The 18545-nt window shown below is 41.5% G+C and overlaps 1 pseudogene; it reads left to right on the top strand.

Annotated features, from left to right (window-relative positions):
- Nucleotides 1-6022: 6022 nt before the first annotated feature.
- On the top strand, nucleotides 6023-6642 carry LOC110470572 (2-oxoglutarate receptor 1-like; annotated as a pseudogene).
- The last annotated feature ends 11903 nt before the right edge of the window (nucleotides 6643-18545 follow it).

Genomic DNA, 18545 nt, shown 5'->3' with positions numbered 1-18545 from the left:
TAAGTTGAGAGTCCTGACGCTCCTGACTTAACATACTTGGTCTCTCCATGACTTCCCATATGCACTTTGTAGCATGTACAATTTCCATGATACAGAGTACTGAAATTAGCACCATCTGGCACCCAGTCACAAGGTAAACAATGATTTCAACCCCTACTATAGACAATGGTGGCTCATATCAGCTATTACCCAGGAATTTAAAAATCCAAAAGTAATGCTTACTCCTAAGTTGGTGTTACATTATTTATACCAGAAAGAGTTAAGGAGAATTGATTGTTTATGACAAATAAGCTGCAAATGGCATGTGACATGGCAAATACAGAAAGCATCAGGTAAATAGTAAAGTTATGCAACCATTTAAAAAGTTATATTTATTTAATATTTTTAGCCTGATTCACCATTACATTATGCAGTACATAATTGCTCATATGTCCCAGTTCACATCTCTTATCATCATGAGAAAGTAAATAATACCTTCAAATGAGATCTGAGATGAAGTTCAGTGTTGGAAAACATTCAAATTTTTTTTCAGTCTCATCTAAACATTTCTGTCTTAACATAATAAATTTCCTACCCGTTCACAGAAGTTTGCAAATATTTAATCAAAATCAAATCTGGAATGCTTATGCTTTTGAAAGTGCTTTCTTTCCAAAAAAAGAGAATCCTGGAACCAGCTTAAAGATTACTGCTCTGAAACAAGATGGAAGTCCATGCAGACCAGTCAGCTCAAGTCAAAACCTTTTGAAGAGAAGATCAAGCAAAACATGAAATACTGGCACTACAGGAGATCTCTGCAATCATAAAATCATAGAATTATAGGATTATTTGCATTGGAAGGAACTCTTAGAGATCATCTAGTTCCAAACCCCATATCATGAAGGCACCTCCCACTAGACCAGATCCCCATCCAACCTGGCTTTGATCACTTCCAGGGATGGGACATCCACAGCTTCTCTAGGCAACCTGTTCCAGTGATTCACCACTCTCACAGTAAAGGATTTCTTCCTTAAATTTAATCTAAACCCTCCCCCTTTTAGTTAAAAACGATTCCCCCTTGTGCTATAACTACCTGTCTTAATAGGGTCACAGCAGGGTCATTGTAGCAAGAACTACACACTGGAAAATGGAGTCATCCCATAAGATCCTCAATGTCTACACTGCGGTTACACTGCAACTTCTAGGTGGGCCATGCTCCCTCCAATTCACTCTGCAGAGGCAGTGAAACGCCTGTTGTAAGACACACAAGGATAAGCATTTCTTCCATCTCCAAAGGAAGAGGAGATTTGTGCCAGACCCTTCGTGAGAGCTGGTCATCACATTCAAGGAAGTTCTGGTCTTTCTCCTGCTTCATTTCCTGGTTATTTGGAGACTGTAAAATGCTCCAGATCACACTGCAGGCTGAGTATTTTTATTAACCATAATCAAAAGGAGCACATAATTTGACATAGGCTTCTTCATTCATATAATCATGGAATACTGAAGATTAGAAAAGACTTCCAAGATCACTGAGTTTAACCTTTGATTGAACACCACCATGTTGACTAACTAAACACTAAGTGCCATGTCCAGTTGTTTCTTGAACATCTCCAGGGATGGTGACTCCTGCACCTCCCTGGGCAGGCCATTCCAACACCCAACCCCTTCAGTGAAGAAATTCTTCCCTATGTCCAACCTAAACCTCCCTCAGCACAGCTTGAAACCATTTTGTCTTGTCCTACCACTGGCTGCCTGAGAGAAGAGGCCAACCCCACCTTGCTACAGGCAACTGTGGAGCACAAGCTGTAGAGAGTGATAAAGTCCCCCCTCATCCTCCTTTTCTCTGGACTAAACACCCCCAGCTTCTTCAGTTACTCCTCACATGACTTAATACTTAGACCCCTCTGAGTAAGATTCATGTTCCTTCTCTGGACACGCTCCAGCACCTCAATGTCTTCCTTGTAGTGAGGGGCCCCCAGCTGAACACAGCACTTGAGGTGGCCTTGGCAGGGGTGAGTATAGAGGGACAATCACTGCTCTGCTCCTGCTGGCCACACTATTGTTGATACAGGCCAGAATGCCGTTTTTCTTCTTGGCCAATGGTACATTCTAGGTCATGGTCAGCTGGCTCTTGACCAGCACTCCCAGATCCTTTTCTGCCAGTCAATTTCCCTACCACTCTTCCCCAAACCTGGCGTGCTGTGTGGGATTGTTGTGACATAAGTGCAAGACCTGGAACTTGGCCTTACTGAACCTTCTAAATTTGACTTCAGCTCAATGATCTAGCCTCTCCAGATCTCTCTTCAAATTTCTCTTCAGATCTCTCTGGCCTCTGGACAAGTCAGCAGAAAATGAATGAGTCATGTAACATGGTCAGGGTAGTTATGTCTGTCCATGCTATCCTTTTCTCCATCAAAACCTGTCTCCAGCTGGGTTGCTCTCACAATCACATGGTCTTGAATATCTCTCCCAGCCACAAGACCCATTTGAGTCCTTGCTCTTCTCAGTGTCAGATCCATCTATGCAGAAGGGACAACAGGTCCCACCAGCCTCCCAGTTTGGAGAGCATGGGTACCTTTGCTGTCCTTGAGAGGAAAGGGTTTGGTCTCAGCTCTCAGCATCCACCAAGCTCTCTGCAGAGAAGTTCCTGCCAGTTCAAAACCCTGCTCTTTCTGCATCCTTCCCCCTATCTCCCACTTCTCCTGTGCTCTGGGACTCGGAGGATGGGCGCCTGACTCCAGACAGGCACTGAGCTGGTGCTGTCTCTCACTGCCTGAGTGCTGGAAGCAGCCCTAGAAACCCACTCCAGCCAAACTGGACAGGTTACAGGCAGGCCCAGTCGATTCTGAGAGTGAGACAGGGTAGGTCTCTAAGTCCCAGGCCGGTGTTGGAGGCCAGATGGGAGGACAGGTGACGCCAGAACAGTCCTGCTACTGGGGACATGGCTGATAGTCTGCAGGTAGGTGAGAGGGGCCAGAGATGCTCTCACTTAGCCCATGCTGTTATCACCTGGCAGAAACCTGGGAACAGAGTCAGAATGTTCCCACAGCTTGCCTGATAGCCCAGTGGGGGCTTTCCAGCCAGACTCACTGCACAACCCTGTGGAATTTAAAAGCAAACTCTGCCAGCTGCAGTAAGGTATTTAAGAAAACAGCTGTGAAGAGAAGACAACACTAAGGGTTTATAAGTAAAATGCATATTTTGATTTAGAGGTAGGAACTTAGAGGCAGGGCAAAGTGGAAAGAGATGAGTAAAGGGTCACAAGATGATGGAAGTATGGAACAAATTAAACTTATCTAAGATCTACCCAATGCTTGAGTCAAATCCACATGCTCTTTCTGCATGAAAATATCTCCTGAATTATAAAAGGTAGGGGAAGGAGGGCTCACATCTTGATCCCTAAGTATATAATTTGTGTCTTTTAAATCTAAGTCAGTTGAAGAGTTGAACACTGCGAGCCAGAGTCTATTCAATTTATTCAGCAACACATCTGTGTGAAATATAGTAGAATTACAGGCACTAGGTTACTTTGCCATGGCTGCAGCCATTTGGCTTTTATTTCCAGCAGGCTGTAATTAAATTATCGCAATGCAGAAGCAGACAAGTTTCCCTTATACGTGACTGCAATTAAAGACATGCAATCACAACATTTTTTAAAGTGACTCCAATCAATTGGTTACAGTAAAGAATACCATGTAATAAAGCAGTGACTCCACCATTAAGACTAAAAGAGGGTTTCTATTTCAATAATCTAGTTCCCTTCTAGTACGAGTTCTGCTTTTGGATAATTTATTTAAAGTTCATTATGTCTCTCCAGCATATATCATTTGCCCTCAGCCTGGGCTGCAGAAGTGCCATTATGGCCAATTACTTAGTGTGATAAAATCTGCCACAGTACAAACTGTTCCTTAATTAGATTTAAGTTTTGTCTAAATTCTATTTGTAATTCAGACAGCAAAATAACAAGGCCAAGAGCAAAGACTCACTTTCTTCTTTCTTTTGGTCCCTGTTGTAACCTGTTGTAACCTTAGGGAAGTTCAGAACTGAAACCCCACACCCATGTGCTTTCCTGGCAATGCTTGTGTCCATTTGGTGTTTCCATGACCAGCGCAGGGATTGGGGTGTGGTCTGGCCTCTGAGGGAGTCCTTGACCTGCATCCAGCCATAACATAGAGCACATGGAGAGCCAAGGCTCCAAAAGCCCCAGAGGGCAAGTGGCCGCCAGTAGGGACCACAGGGTTGAGTGCCACTGATGTGCTTTTTGGTGATCACAGGCTTTTCCCCGCTGGCCTCTACGGTTTTCTACAAGAGCACATTGGTTGGTGGTTAGCAAGCTGCTGACAGAATGAAAGTCTCACAAAACCACAAAGAAAGTGGTGTGGGGAGCAGCTTCCAGCCATGCCCTTCAGCTGGCTCCCTAGCTGTGCACTGTGAACAGTGGGATGGGCACAGCCCTGGTGCTCCCAGTGTGAGAGCACAGCACAGCTTAGCTGCTGGTGTCAGCCTCATTAACAATTAGCCACAGCAGAGGCTTCAGTTTTGTTTGGGAATGATGACATTGCTGCACAACTGTGAAGTAGGATAACTGGATTTGTCCAAACTACTCCTGCACCATCCCCATCCCAGGAGTTTAAAACTGTTTTGCTCTTTAAAAACCATTGCCAGTGTTTGGCATACATATTTTCAAGCTCCAGCTTCAGTTTTCGAAGTATTTTAAATATGTTTGAACCAAATGTTTTATACAAATTTGAATCCAAATCCTGCAACATTTTTCTATGTGGTCTCACAAGTGAGGGTAGAAGATACAGCAAGAAAATTCAGAGTGAAACAAGAAACAGAAGCAGTGATTCAGTAGGATCCATTTTAACAGATCCAGGCCACAGTAATTTGAGGACAGGCATCATCATATAAGAAGCTGCATTCCTCTGGAAAAAAATTATGTTAAATGTATTCATTTTCTTCCAGCAGAACATTTGCTCCATTTTCAAAGATGGCACTTCTTCACCAAAAATGTATTTACTGAATGCCATGTTAACAGTTATTTGCTATGTGCATCAGTGACCATCTATTTTCTGCTGTAGAGAGTGTATACCAGGCTGTCTTTACATTCCTCGAATCCTGCTCATGTCCTACATTGTATCTTGCAATTGGCTGCTTTACAAAATTGGATGGATTTATTTTGATATTTCAGAAAATTTCTATCTAAGACTAATGTCAAAGCAAAACACCATTTAAACATTTTACAGGGATGGAAATTTACATAGCAGCTAATGACAAGCCTAAAATAACTTATTTCTTGGCAACATCAATCTTGTTAATCAACTAAAATAATGAAATATTCCTCTATCAGTGGTTTCCAAGAAGCAAGAAGAAAAATGTAAAAATATGAACCAACCCCAGTAGCAAAAAGAATGGGAAACCATTTCAACATCCACCTTTTTTTGTTTTGTTGTTTTTGGATTTTACTTAACCAACAAGGCTGCAAATACCTTGTATGGAGCAGTTATGTTCTGGAAATTATCCTCTATACTTTTGGTCAGTAGCACAATACAACTAGCCTGTCCTTCTCCATTTGACCCCTGATGAGAGCAGAAAGTGAACATTGTATACCAGGGGACACACATGGGACACACTGTGGTCCTGGGAATCCCTTATATTACAGCTTCATTGTGCCTGTGTAGGCCTTTTCCTGAAATATGCATTTTGAAATAAATTTTGATCTATACAGATATGATAAAAAGATTCTAGATCAAAATCAATTCTTATCAACACAGCAAGGTCTTTTCTTATTCATAAAAGTCACTTTAATAGGAGCACTGATGAGCAGCTGAAAGGAAAGCTGATTTTAATGAAATGTGAGGAGTCTTACATTAGTGTAGGGAACACTAAACATTTCTTTCATCCTTAACAGCTAAGGAGAAAAAATGAACAGAACAAATGACAACTTAGCCAACTCCACCAGCCAGCAAGACGCTGAAGGTGATTTTCCCAAATGCACTGTATGGCAGTTGGTCTGAAGACTTTGTTCCTCCACATTATGTATAACATGATCTTCCTGGTGGGCTTCCCAATAAATTTAATTGCCATAATCAGGCTGAACCTGGCACTCACAGACCTCCTCTACCCTACTGGCCTTCCCTTCCTGATGCACTACTGTGCTACTGTGAACACTCAATTTTTGGTGAATTCATATGCAAGTTCATCTGCTTCAGCTTCCACTTCAAATTGTTCAGCAGCATCCTCTTCCTCACCTGCTTCAGTGCCTTCTGCTACATGGTGGTGGTTGACACAATGAAGTTCTTCCACATCCAGAGGAAGAAGTGGACATCAGTGGCTGATGGCACTGGAAGCTGTCAGCCCTGTCAATTTCTTGATCTCTTCAAAAGGGACACAAAACATAAGGTCCTCATGCCTCAACCTTACCAGCTCTGAAAACCTGAGCACAATCAGGTGGCTGCTGCCCAGCCTGACCTTTTTCTTGCCCTTGCTGTTGGTGACTCTGTGCTATGTACTCATCATTTGCACCTTGGCCACTGGCCCCACACATGGACTTGCTACAAACAAAAGGTGCTGTTGGTGGTCTTCTATGTGTGCTTTCTCCCTTTCCATGTGTTTGGGTTGCTCTGTTGCCCAAGATCAGAAGAAAAATGTTCCAAACAATATTAGAACTGATAACATAAACAGCAATCTTTTAATGAAATCTTTCATTAAAAGGCTGCTCTTCATGTTATCAATGCTAATATTGTTTGGAAAGTTTTTCTTCTGATCTTAGGCAATGGCTCAGGTTAACTACAGTTGTGTCCAGTCTGCTGTCACATGGAGAATAAATCCACTCTGCCTACTCTGTCTCTCAGCCACTGGCTCCACTCAACACATGTGGCAACTTATCAGTTTATGTTGTGGTGGGAGACAACTTCCAGCAAGCCATGTTCTCTCCTTCAAGGTGTAAGTGGAGCAAATACATCCAGGAGCAAGTAATCCAGGAACAAAAACTATATGACCAAGTCAGAAATCACATTAAAGTTGTGAAGTAGTCCCTTGAAGTAAATTTCAGCAAGCCCCAGGATGGCTTTGGTGCCCTAAGCTCCTGCAAAGACAGTTGTGTTGGTATGAAAGCCAGAATTGCAGCTGACTTTGCCTTCTCCCTGCAGCAGAGGACTTGTCAAAAAGCTGTCTTGGAAGCAGGTTTATATACTCCTAGCAACCAAAGAAAGAGGAGGGAAAAGACAAAATTTTAAGCCAGTTTGAAGGCAAAATTTAAAACCATCCAGCAAGACTGTTCCTAAAGACATTTGGGAAACACAGGGTTCTCTAGCTCTGGGCCTTGCTATTGATTACAGAAACATGGAGAGTTTAGTCTGGACATGAGAACAACTTCCATTGATTTCAGTGTTGCTACTGATGTAGTGCTTTTTTTATTACAGCCTAAGTAAAACACAGCAGATATTGTCACGGTTGCTGAAACCACTGAATTGCACACCTAGAATGCTCCTAGATAAATCAGATGTTTTCAGACTGGATGGAAGTTCAATGAACTTCATCATAGGGCACTGAGCAATTTAATGGAGAAATCTTAGAGTTGGCCTAGGGGAGGATTGAAAGAATAGGAGAGGAGGACATACATGGTGACTACAAGGCTAACTATAACTATAACTAACTATAACTATAACTATAACTATAACTATAACTATAACTATAACTATAACTATAACTGTAACTATAACTATAACTATAGCTATAGCTATAGCTATAACTATAACTATAACTATAACTATAACTATAACTATAACTATAACTAACTAGAACTAACTAGAACTAGAACTAGAACTAGAACTAGAACTAGAACTAGAACTAGAAATATGTATGTATGTATGTGGGGAAATGGAGAAAAAAAATGAATTAAATCATATTAGTCTACAGAAGATGATTATAGAGGAGTACCAGCCTGTATGAATCTATCAGGTGTGTATAATCTCAGATCATTCTGATTTCCTACTACAACAAATTAATAGGTTCATACATGAATGATGTCACACATCTTGACTCCAGAATAAGTTCTGACTATCTGAGATGACTCTCTTGTGTGTAAGTTAAGGAAACAGTCTGGAGGAAACTACTTTTGCTAGTTGCAGAGTTCATGCTCAAAGATATTAGTGATTTACTATCAGAGTACAGGGAGCCACAGAGTGGGGATTTGACCAGTCTGTCCTGGGTTCAGGAGTATTTTGTGTTTTCATTCTCAAATTGGATGATGAAATAGTCTGGTTCTTATATTGCATATTTACTTGAAGCTGAGAGGACAAAATTAAGCTGACAAATAACAGCTATGATCTGCAGAGACACAGGCTGCTACTAAACAGTGACAGGTACAAACTTTTATGTTTAAGTAGAAATGATGAATTGTGCAAGCACAAATGGAGAAAAAAAGGAAACCATTATTTGGGTAGCAGTTCTGTAGATAAAGATTTGTGGTTACTGTGAATCATAGGCTGGACAGGAGCTGACAGTTTCAGTGGGCTGACAGTGTCTGCTGTGGCAAAAAGAGCAGATGAAAAAATGAAAAATAATATTTATGATGCCTTGTGGATATTTAAAATACTTTGTTAAAGGACCATCCATCAGATATGTCTTTCAGAAGCAGTGTCATGGACCTTTTGACATTTTCTAGTTTAATTTTTTTTCTTCTGCATTGTTGTCAAAGGCCAAATTTTACAGGTTTCCAGTAGACAGTGATCAATCATGGTCAAGCTACTTGGTTTCACATATGCATGGTTAATTCAACCCCAAAGCTTACACAACACTAGGTGATTCACACAATATAAATATTTTCTGACATAGATTCATAACATCCCAATCCTCCAACGTGGGTAAAAAGTACAAACACACTGCACAAATTCTCTTCTTCCACATCAGTGAAAGAACAAGATGTGTCTACCACTTACACATATACATCTGAAGGAGTGGATTAAAAATTATCTTTTTTTGCTCTGTCAGAGCGTTTTTAATTCTTGTTCTCAGAAGCTGTTTCCTCTCAAGCCCAAGACGAGCTTATCAGACACAAGCAGAAGCTCTTCAGTATAACTACATATTCAATATAAAATGAAGCAACTGAAGGTAAAAATTGTGAAATTGAAGTGTTCAAAGCTTTCCATCTCTAACAGCAAGAGTGACAGACAGTCTCACAGTTTCAGTGGCTTAAAGAGGGGCTACCTTTTTGTCCTCTCCTCTCTCTCCTTAATAAAGATGTTTTTTGGTTGCCCTCTTCCTACCTCACCTGCTCATCCACCATGTCTCTGAATTTAATTTGGGCTAAACTAGCTAATTTTGAAGTGCCAGTACATTAGGGGATGGTCCTGGAGCTGTAGTTCACTGGTGGGGAAAAAAAACCTCTAGAAGAAGGGCAGTCATGCCTCCCAGGAGCATGGCTGGGTCTGGAAAAGGAGAAAAGTTCATCCTTAACACAGACACTTTTAAAGGATTCAAGGACTGCTCAGGTGCTCTGCAGGACTGAGAGATCATTATCTCATGCAACTCATTCCTTTTGCTTACTGTGAAGCTCGATAGCTTCTATTTTTAGCTGCTGTTAAGTTTACTGCTGAAACAAGGATAAGTGCTTCAATTGCAGTAAATAGGAGACACTTCTCAGGCTCTGTACACAGTGTGACAATATAGCTACATAAATTACTACACTATTGCAGGCTAATTCACACCACAGCTATGCTCCAGTGAGCAGCCTTCTATCAGAAGTCTCTGGTAGGTTTGTCTGCAAGGACAGTCACATCAGCTCAAACATCTACCAGCAGGCTGCTCTCTGCCTGGGACTGCAGAGGAACCAAGAGAGTAACTGCAAGGAAAACCTCTCAAGGGAATGTCAACTGTGATGACATTAAAGGTGAAACTTGGGAGCTGCCAACTGTTCCTGTAGACAAATCAAACCTTATTCCTCACAGTGACTCATGTACAGTCACAGATTGCAGCAGATGTATTTTCTACTGTTGTTTGTCCAGGTAGGAAATCAACAATTCTTTTTCCTTTTCTCCCCAGTTCATGTGTTCCCAAAAGAAATGAAAGCAAAAAGGCCTTCCTCATATTTAAACCTCCCAGAGAGCAAAAATACTGACAGTAATGTTCTGCATAAAAGAGAATTCACAAAATCTGTACTAATCTGGCTGCTCTGCAGAACACCTAAGGAGAGAGTTGTGTAGAGGACTGCATGTAGCATCAAAATGAATAGCTGGGTAAAGAGCTAGTGGAGAGAAAGGTTAAAACAGCTCGGAAATCATCTACTTTGACAATGTCTGTGTTGGATATTGCTGGGAGAGAAGGCTTCAATTTTGTCCTGATGTAATTGTGTGTATATATATATATATATATATATATATATATATATATATATATATGTATATATATATGTATGTATGTATCTGGGGTGCTGCTGCAGCAGCTGTGTGGCTTAACAGTGCACAGAGCTATGATCCACCACATGTAGTGCAGGGCAGTGCCAGGATCACCACTGAGCCATTTAGACCTCACATAGCTGCTGCCATTTTGCTGATAAGGCTAAATGGGCAAAATGAACTTTGAATGACTGCTTCCATCTGCCAAGATTTTCTGCTGTGAAAATGCAGGTTGAGTGAACCTAAACTTTAAAGCAGCAAACGACTTTTTTTGAGCACATCACTGTCCAAGTCCTACCAGCTCTGAACTCAGTTTGTTTTTCCCTGCCAGCAAAAAAGGAAGTAGAGATGTAAAAATACTTTGTGTGTTTCCTTATGTTTTGTGACAGTAGAGGCATTCAACAGTGCCAGCTGATGCCACTTTAAGGTAAATACCCCACAATTGAATCAAGAAGGGGGAACACCCATTTATACTAAAGAAAATGTATTTCAAGGCCTATCTTTTAAATAGCACCTGGAAAAGAGCAGTACTTCTAAGGTGTCTTTCTGACTTGATGCTCTAACCTACACATTGCTGTGGTAGAGGGCAGAGTGAGTTGAATGCCTACTAAAGCAGGAGAAAAAAATGGCATTCCTGCTTTTAGTCAGAGCTGTACTTAAGAGAAAAGGAGAAAGAGACAATTAAAGCTGGTAAACCAAGCTGCATATCTTTCCAAAACAAAATTTAAAGATGAAATGCTGATTTTTTAAATGCACAGAGGAAACATGATTTTTCAGAGCTGCTGCAGGCAAGTATAATGCACAGTATGTTTGATTCATCCTTGCAGAATCCTTAAAAGGAGCTTGAATTATAAGGTGTGTTATCTTCTAAGATTACTCCTTGGTTTCTTTATTCCCCAAAATGGTTGATACCACTGATTTCTGAACCAAAAGAGAGGTGGTTGCCTGGAAGCTATAGTACAGTGATGCTCTCCACTCTTAAAGGAAAAACAAAAATTCGGAGTGAGTTTCTGTGTTTGTTTATTGAACAAACGAAAAGTGTTGTTTTCAAATTACTTTATGAATTTACTTCTATTTTGTAAAACAATGCAAGAAGATAAGGTGAAGCAGAAAGAATCACAACTTTGCACACAGGTGTCTAATGCCATACTGAATGTTAGTAAAGCAAGCAAGAAAATATAGTTCCTGGGGAAATCTTTCTTCATGTGCTTTTTAAAATGCAATTGTATTTCCAGCATGATCCCTGCTTCCCAAGCCAGCAAACCCAACAGCAAGTTACTCCATCTTTCCCTTCACTACATCCAGCTTAAGATACATTCAGTTGCTTAAGACCCATCAGCTTTCTGGAAAAGTGATTAGGAAAGTGATTTTATTTCTTCTAACAGTTATGCTAAAACCTTTGTACCCATCTGCCCCTGAATAGCACAAGATGAATGGCTGAATCCCCGGTCTTTTCAAGACAACTCCTGTGCATCTGGCAGATTTTCTTGGCAGATCTGTGACAAATTGTTTTGATATTACTGTGAGAAGACCCTGTGATATTTTCACATCTCTCCTCTAATTTTCAAGGACTTTCATGGTGCCAGCCACTGTGCAAAGTGATGCCCTGGACCTCCAGCTGGCAGGGATAGAAAACACCTTCTCTGTAGGTGCCTCAAAGGGTACCCAAGGTAAAAACTCCAGCTCTGCTCTGATTACAGATCTGTAAAGCTGGGCAAAAAAAAGGAGGCAGCTTGGCACAAAGCAGGAAAGCATTATGGGTGGATTTATTTCCAGCTCCAAATGATCCCAAAGGGACAATTTTCCACTGAGTGAACAAGGCTGGCCCATCACTTATGGCCTCAGCAATGAAGAAGACCTGGCAGACAGCAGCACACAAATGCATTGTGCAACAATTTCAAACATAAATCTTTTTGGAAATTTTCCTTTCTCTTCAATTCATGATGTTTTTTATCAACAGAAAGTTATCTTAACAGACAAGGCAGCAGCACCTGCCTAGAGGAGTTTCCTCACATTACCTTTCTGTTAGTAAGCTGCTCTGAGATATTTATATATCATCCCTATTTTACAGGTGATGAAACTGAAGCACAGGGGAGTTAAGTGACTTGCCTCCAGTCACAAAGCAAATTAGCAGCCAAGTGGGGAAGAGATCAGTTCTCAGCCCAGAGCTTTTACGAAGTGCATTTTAGGCTTAGGGAAAGATTTTCAAGGGAGTCTTGATTGTTCAGTTGTGGCACTTCAGTAATAAAAGTTGAGTTAGAGCAGTGTCTGCACTACTCAGGCCCTACTTTCATACTTTGTATCTGTGGAAGGAGCACTCCTGTTTTCTTTCAGAGAAGGTTTTGGAGAACCAGCTCACCAAAGTTCATTGGCTACCACTGTGTGTGACCTTAGCCAAGAGCCAGTAATTAATAGCTGTATCCATCCCATTTACAGGTTTCCATCAAGTATTTTCTAATTTTCAAGTTAATACAAAATATTAGCAGTATACAGGGAAACCTTTCCAGCTGAAATGTGTGCATGGCACACACACAACACCACAGGTTGGGAGGCTATTCTTTGTGGGGTGCAAATGTCAGAAATAGGTTCCATAATTAGCCAGCTGCCTTCATGCAGGGGAAGGGTACCATGTGTGCATGTGTGCCAGCTCTGGGAGAGCACATGGGTCCAGCCATCATTCCTCAGAGCTGGACCAGACCCTCTCCCTGGAGACACGAATCCAGATCCAGCAGCCCATGCTCTGCCTTCAGAACTTTTCTTCTACTGGGAGAAGAGAAAATGAAATTAAGATGTAGATTTATGATACATCTGCTAAATTTCCATCCTTACTTTGACTCAGCATGATTAATACAGCCACACTTGCTTATCAGAGCTACATACATGTCAATGAACGCCAGTGAAAAACTGATGTCCCTCTACCATAACAAAATCTCAGCTAACATAGTCCCCATCCTTTTTGCCAAAATGCAAACCTGCATCTCAGTGAGGGAAGAGAAAGACTGGAATGGGGCACTGTCTTTGCTGGGAACACTGGGGAGATCCCATGCAGTAATTCCAGGCTGTGCCCAAGGGACTCCACCCTTCTGTACCTCCGCAGCTGGGATCTGCAGGCGTAATAATTCAAATTCCCACTAGAGGGTAGACAAAACTTTTCCAGTAAAAGGATCGCTCTGGAAAAGCATAGAGTATGCAGGAAAGCGGTGTCTGTTTTGGAAAAGCAAATCTGTGCTTGAGAAGCAGCAAATAGTAGGAAAATGAAGAATATGTTTATACCATCTGCAAGAGCAAGGTGGGAGCATTGTTCCAAATTTCTCTAAAGAAGCATAATCTCTGCTTTATACTTTTAAATCAAATACAGCTGGAGTGGCTATGTTGTTATAAATATGTAAGCTGTAAATCAGTTTTACAGAAAATACAGATTTGTGATTTTCAGAAATACAGCTGGTTTTACCCCTGCAGACGTTGTCTTACAATACTGATAGCTGTCAATTAAGAATTTCAAACATTTAGAAAGGATAAATACAGGGAATTAGAGTTTATCCACTTCGGGAGTGAATTCACCCCCTTCTAATAGCCAAGCCAGAAACATCAAATGCTGTATTTCTCTTTCTTTTATTATTGACCAGTCTACTATTGCAGATAATGATGGTTTGTGTTTTCTGCTCACACATTTTTCCACTGCTGAAATGCAGACAGGTTTCTCTGAACCTTCTGTGGAGGGGAAGTATGGCTGCAGGCATCAACACATCTTCCTCTTCCTGCTCTCCCTAAAAGAGCAATTTCTTTCCAGGTGAGATCGGCTGTCTCAGGGAGCTCCCTGCACTGCAGATAAGGGCACTGTGAAAAGGTTTTCTCACCACAGATCTGACCACTCCAAAGCAAGTTTTCCCACTTGTCAAGTCAATGCTAGGGAAGTTAAAGCAATTAAGAGTTTATTTTCTGAATTTATTTATTTAGTTACAGGTCAACAGAGATGTCCTAAGACCCTGAAGCATCATCTCTGTGAGCGAAACAACTTTTTTTTTTAACGCCAAGCAAAGATTTCCTTCAGTCTTCTGAAATATAACTTTTTTGTGATGACAGAGGTAGGAACCAAAGAAGGACCAGCAAAGCAGCAGAGGTCTCAGAGGCATTCCTGCAGCTGGGACTCCTCCCACAGCTGAATAACTGTACTTCAGAAGATCAGCATGCCAGTGTTTTCTGTCACAAGAACTGCATTTATCTCATCTGCCCCTAAATAGGTGTGGGCTTTTGAAAGGAAAACCTCTGTTGCCCTTCTGTTCTGGATGTGTCCCATCTGGTCCCACATAGTCTTGTGGGTGGCAGCAATTCTTTCTCCAGCTACTGAAACTGGGTGCCACTACAGGCAGCAGTCTCATCACGTGTCACATCAAAGGGCTAAACAGGAGATGTACCCACAGAAGAATTACTTTTGTGGCCCTAATGAGCCAAAGAGAGGAGTCCTTTGGGCACTCAGATGGGTTTTCACTGCAGTGAGGCACACGAATCCATGGCAGAGATTTTCACAGCACAGTATTGGGAACAAAGGAAGAAGCACTAATCCTGAAATACAGCCATGCCAAATGAGATTAAATTATATATTCTCCATCTGATTAGTACTGTAAGGTGTGAATAATGGGTCTGAGGGATGCTGACATGAGCTAAGGAGAGGTATCTGGAATCTGAAATAGGGGTGCATTTGGTGTCTACTACACTGTTTCACATTCCCAGTGCTTATCAATACCTTTACCACCTGTCCTTGCTGTGATAGCTGCAAGAATTACTTCAAATGATACACATCTCATGAAAAAAATCTCCTGTCTTTGTCACTCTGAAAAAGTAAAGAATATTTTATTGAAGAAAGAGTTATTGCTATGCAAATGTTTGTGATGTGAGGTGAAAAGTAAAAAAATCTTTATTTCAGGGAGTCAAGAAGCTGGATTTGGTAAAGAGCAGATGGATCTCAGCAGCTGTACTCTTTCACCAAGCAGTTGCCTCAGGGTGGCAGTTAATGTTAAATTTTGTACAAAATTTTATTTTCTTGTGTGAATTAAAGATATAAAAGGAGAAAGAGATGACCTTTATTCTGGGAACCTCTTTTCCATTTGTTTCTGAGGATTTTGAAGATATTGAAGGCTCTTCAATTGGCTTACAAAGCTGAAACCACACACCTGGCCTCAGCTGTAGAGTAAGTCTTCTGTTCCTGTCTTCCTGGAGTCCACAAAATGCGCCATCTCATCAACACAAGTTTCCACACTATTGCTTCCAAGCAGATATTCGAGGGTGAAATGCTATACCAAGTAGCATTTAAAAAGTGATTACATAGGATTTTCTACCGATATAACAGTGATTAATTATAGATTCACAATATTCACAACACCCGTATCATAATCAATTCACACACATGCACACAGGCAAAGGGAGATCTCTATCTGTGCATGTAAAAGTACCCATCCAAATTTCCCCTTGGGTTCAAGGAAATACAACAAATCCATGAGTGTTTCTCCATAGACATGGTTTGCACCTTGAGGAGAAGGTGTATGGAGGGGTATCAGCCTAGGCCTTGTCACCAACAAGGAGCAGCTGAGGGAGCTGGGGTTGTTTCACCTGGAGGAAAGGAGGCTCAGTTTCTACAATTCCATGAAAGGAAGGTGTAGTGAAGTGGAGGTCAGCCTCTTTTCCCATGTAAAAAGGGATAGGAGGAGAGGAAATAGCCTCAAGTTGTGCCAGAAGAGGCTTTGACTTAATACTAGGAAAAATTCCTTCTCCAAAAGGATTATCAAGCACTGGAACAGGCTGCCCGGGAAAGTAGTGGAATCACCATCCCTGGAGGTATTGAAAAGATGTGTATTGGTGTCACTTGGGGACATGGTTTAGTGATGGACTCAGCAATGCCTAGTAAACTGTTGGACTTTATGATCTTAAAGATCTTTTCCAACCTAAATGATTCTAAGACTGTCCTCCACCTAGGTGGGTAAACATAATCTCTGCTTTGCTGCTACTTATCAATTGGGCAGCAATTTCTCTTTGCTGTCCTGGAGACTTCAGCTGCTGCCATGGTTATCTGTGTATTTGAACTAAAAGAGTGTGTTAGGAAAAAAATTGCCCTGCCTGAGATGAGAGGTTCATTTGATCCCTGAATTAGGATTGACTGTCTCAGTGTCTAGTTTATTTGGGAAGAAATCAGACATGTTGATTTTAGCTAATCAAATAATTTCTGACAATGCTTCTTCCCTGCAAACTGTTGAATCAACAGAATCAAAAAGTTCCATGTGGATGTCTTTAGTCTATTAAAGAAGCTGATAGAAACCAAGTAGGCAGAACACAGGGAAGCCCTTCCATCTAACCAAGCAGCCCTAGGCAGAGAGCAGGGGAGCTGATGATGGACAGGACTGCTGCATCCTCCATCAGGATGGTCCAGCAGGACCCAGCTCCTTATTTGGGATGGATCAGGTTTCTATCTGAAATGCTCTGTAAGAGGACAGAACAGACACTAAACTTGGTATATTTGAGAAGAAAAATTTGCTCCTTTTCTCAGATTTTGCATAAAAGCCAGCACTACTGGGAGATGTGTCTTAGCTGCTACTCCAGGCACAGATAATACCGATGTGAGTTTCTAAGAGAAAAGTGCCAGGCCCAGCTCTAGGATATTTACCATGACAAAATTTTCCATCCAAGTCCAGATTATGCAGTGAGCTCACCCTTATTATATTCACTAGTGATTTGGGCAATGGAGTAGAAAGTATACCCTTTAAGCATGCTGATGACAAGTGAAGGGACTCTGGGCTTTCTGGTAGACAGATTAGATTCAAAGCAATTTACAGAACATGGAGAAATGGTCTAGAAAAAACCAGAATGCAATACAATGAGGACAAATGCAGAATTTATATTTAGAAATTAATCAAAACTCTACAGACTGGACTATCTGCTTAGGCTGCAGTACTACAGTAAAGAATCAAAAGGTTGCTCAGAACACAAGCTGAACATCAGTCAGATGTCTTCTGCTGTTGTGAAAAGGGCAAACAGCAGATTGGGGTGCAGAAATAAGGCACAGGCTTCCAGGTAGGATAATTAACCCTACTGCTTTTGTAATTTGTCTGCTGGGGTGGCATGTCTGCTCCAATACTGCACTTTGAGAATGAGGGGGACCTGCTGGACAGGGAATAGAGCAGAGGTTCAGAAAAATAAAACAAAAAACCAAAATTTTGTGAGATTGCGAGCTGTTCAATCTAGGAGAAGGGCCACTGAAGGAAGTGATGGTGATCACACACCTGACCTGTATCTGGAAAACAGAGTACCCCCAGCTAGGACTAGATCAGGAAGATGTCAGGCATGAGACAACTCCTCCTTTGGGAACAGAGAAGCAGAGTTGTAGTTTGGTAGAGAGAAATTTAAAAGACATTGGAAAAGCATCTGCTGGGACTGCCAAGGATATGACCCTGTCTGGGGCAGCAGAAGGACTGCATGTCTTGAGTTCCCTTCTACCCCATCTCCTGAAGTGCCATGGGAAATACTCCTTTGAATCATGACAAAGCATTTCAGGAGAGACCATCATCCTGCTGCATACACCAAGACAGTCCCTCAGAGAGGGGAGGTGCCTGTGCTCAGCCCTTTGCAGTGACTATGCCATGAAAGCAAATGGATTAGATGCTGCTGAGGTGGATTAAGCTGATTTAAGAACTCGGTGGCAATGCACCAGTTTAGACCTCCTTAGAATACGATGTGCAAAATCTGGTAAAAGTCTGGTTAGAGATCCCCTTCTCAGATCCCAGCAGGCCATCAGTCAAGGCAATATGAACCAGGAGAGTTGTATGTTGGCAAAATGAAGAGTAGTGGGCAAAAAGCCTTACCCCAAACAGCCTGAACATGCAGATCATTGCATTTTTATGTCCTTTAACATTGTATAATTTCATTTTATCAGCAACTACTAAGCAGTTGCCTTTTAAAAAATGAAAATCCAAGGTCAAGCACAGGGAGATTTTTCTGTCCTTTCTTGTGTCATCTGCTGCCCCATGGTGATGTGATTTCTTCTCTATTATTGAAAATCTCGACATATACAATAGAATGACACTCACATTTAAGAAAGTGCTAGTGTTTTAGCTGAAACTCATGCCCTGATGGAGACAAATATGATACATCAGCTTATAGCAGAGCCCCCCAGCTGACCCAGGT

The sequence above is a fragment of the Lonchura striata genome, chromosome 2, assembly GCF_046129695.1.
Source record: "Lonchura striata isolate bLonStr1 chromosome 2, bLonStr1.mat, whole genome shotgun sequence".
Lineage (NCBI taxonomy): Eukaryota > Metazoa > Chordata > Aves > Passeriformes > Estrildidae > Lonchura > Lonchura striata.
Note: the sequence above shows the minus strand (reverse complement) of the source record. Positions and strands in the feature narration are given on the sequence as shown.